The 2,738-nt window shown below is 36.1% G+C and overlaps 1 long non-coding RNA gene across 1 annotated transcript; it reads left to right on the top strand.

The window, feature by feature from the left end:
• The first annotated feature begins 864 nt into the window (after window positions 1-864).
• LOC143884511 (uncharacterized) lies at window positions 865-2,221 on the top strand. Its single transcript, XR_013252949.1, has 3 exons — window positions 865-998; window positions 1,516-1,753; window positions 1,846-2,221. It is a non-coding gene; the product is annotated as an uncharacterized LOC143884511 (long non-coding RNA).
• The last annotated feature ends 517 nt before the right edge of the window (window positions 2,222-2,738 follow it).

Below are 2,738 nucleotides of genomic sequence, written 5' to 3'. Positions count from 1 at the left end.
CAGAGTCTGCACGTGATTGCGTGCATCCATAGGGATTAGTTAGTCCCGCCCTAAATCTGGTTTGCAACTTCCATGAAAAACAATTAAGGAGGAGAGTTACTGCACATTAGTTACTCCACCCGTATTGTTAAAGGAAGTGACGAAATGCTTGTATTGTTTGTCCGTAACTAAAAGCTTGAAAATGAGCAGAGGGAGTGGAAATATCACTTTCCATGAGAATACAATAATAGGACACCTCCACCTCTTCTCTTGTTTGAGATTCAGACTGAGAGAGTGGGAGAAAACGAGATGTGGAATGAGGAAGAAAAAACGACAGGAATTTATTAACGATTCAATGAAGTCTGTCCATTTCCTAGTTTAACTGGCACTCAATCACACCCATGCATATGGTGGGTTGGTCCCATGACCACACGAGCCCATGTATATGGTGGTGCCCACAATTTTACACGTCATGTTTAGATGTGGTGGGTCCACTTTGTTTCATGTATCAAAATGCTACTATAAATAGAAATGATATGGTGTGGGTTGGTCCCATGACCTCACAAGCCCAGGTATAAGGTGGTGCCCACAATTTTACACGTCATTTTTAGATGTGGTGGGCCCGATTTGTTTCACGTATAAAAATGCTACTATAAATAGAAATGATATTCGGCCCACTTTGTTCCACGTACAAGAATGCTACTATAAATAGAAATGATATTCCCACATGGGACTTAACATTGAATGTCATGGTTGTCCTTCCACGTAAAAGGATAATTTGGTCTTACCGATCGAATGCGTACAAAAATAGAAATGAAATGGTCATTAAATCCGGCCGTTACCAAATTGACAATCTAGAAGATTTTTTTTCCAAAAAACGCAAAGTATTAAACCACAAAATTATATCTCCACCCCATAAGAAAAAAGCGTGAAAATAAAGAAAGGGGTGGAGAGAGGAGAGGAAAGAAAGGACGAGATGAGATGAGGAAGAGAAAAAGACAGAGATTCCTGTTGAGAAGGTGAGGATTTTCATTTTCTCCTATTGGGTTTTATTCCTTCCTATTGGTATTCAATTTTTTATTCTGTTTTTCCCTAATCTGTTTTCTTATTCTTTCGTTTTATTTTGTCTTGGTTTAGGCCAACTTATTCTCATGGTTCAAAAAAGATTGGAAAATAATTTTTTTTCCAAATTTTCTTACATTTCGTCAGAAATGTTTCTTGCAATCCAAATTCCAAACATGGCCTTTTTGAATCATCATTTGCATATTTAACCATGAAGCAATAATTTTATCGGGTTAGATAACAAATAATTTAGCTCATGAGATTGGGGAAGGAATCAAGTTAGAAAAACTGATCACAAAAAAGACTAGCTTGCCTTCTGGGTAAAGTGTAATGCACTTGATGTCTGAACTTAGTTCTTAGGTTCAACCTCAAAAAACATACGTTTTTAGAAGTTGGAATTGCGTGAATGTCATAGTTTTTTAATATAGTTGTACCGGGCTTGTCACATTAAAACCAGCATTCCACACTCTGTAGGAATTTTCAGAGAAAGTTTGGAAAATGAAAATGGAAATCTGTGTGACTTCACCGTTTCCATTGACGATTGCTCTCCAATTCTACCGTCTCACTACCATAATTATACATACCGAGCTTGAAAGAACTTACCATTTTCATATAACAAGACAACATGGATGGGTTCCTGTCGTGATGGAGAATGATTGCGAAGACGGGCAGTTAATAGATTCGCCCTCTCCGATTCTACAATGATCCAAAGGTAAAGGTTGGGAGATTTGCTCTTTCTACTCTTCAGTTTCTTTCAACACAATGAAGGCTCTACTAAATCTCACAATGATCCCCCTTAAACAGGAGATTCTATCTAGAAGACTCTCCAATTATAAGAAAAAGATTCGGGATGAAGAATGATGAAGCATAACGCAAAATAAGGTACACAATCTCCTCTCTTTTCTTGTCGTTGTGGTGGAGTTCTTCTGAATGGTGCTAATTTTGCAATAATTGTGTAACTTTTTTTCATCATGATTTTTGGGTAGAATTTCATTTTTTATTAATTTTTTATCATGCTCTGGATTATACATGTTGAGGAATGACATCTTCGAAGTCCCCTTTTCTCTAACAACCTGTTGGCATCGCTATTGGGTTTTATGTAACAGAGTAGCCAAAGTTGTTTAGGAGTTTTTGCTTTCTAGTGCTGCCCTCGATTAGGTGGTGGAAATAGTTGGTTAGTTTGTAGGCCTTTTGGACTATACAGTGAAAATGTCTAATGTAAATTAGTTGTTCTTGAGCACATTTTGCTTGGCTAGTATGCAAGCTTTATATCTGTCGAACTCATCTACTTCAAATTTCTTGATAGACCATTGTACATCTGATGTGATTCTTTATAGACAAATGATTTCTTATCCCCTCAATATGAAGTACCTTTGGTAAGCATATTTCGTCAATGCTAAAAATATGAGAACTTTATTTTATTTCATTGTTCCCTCTCATTTCCATTTTTGAAAGGGTCTTTTTGTTGTATATGATAGGCAATGGAAAATGAAAAAAGGGGTGGAGATATCACTACCCTTAGGATTATTATAAAACGACACCTCCTCCTCTTGTTCCACATTAGGGCTAAGAGAGAATTGAGGAAATATCATTTTTTAAAATTTTATTTCAATATTGTCAAATATAATTTCGGCTTTTATTTCAACATTTTAATTTTTAAAAATTGTCAGTCTTTTTTTCTTAGGGTTTTAGGCACA

Source organism: Tasmannia lanceolata, unplaced genomic scaffold, assembly GCF_043159265.1.
Source record: "Tasmannia lanceolata isolate RefF3 unplaced genomic scaffold, GAP_Taslan_0.1 ptg000002l, whole genome shotgun sequence".
NCBI lineage: Eukaryota > Viridiplantae > Streptophyta > Magnoliopsida > Canellales > Winteraceae > Tasmannia > Tasmannia lanceolata.
The sequence above is the reverse complement of the archived record's forward strand: the minus strand, read 5'-3'. Positions and strand labels throughout refer to the sequence as shown.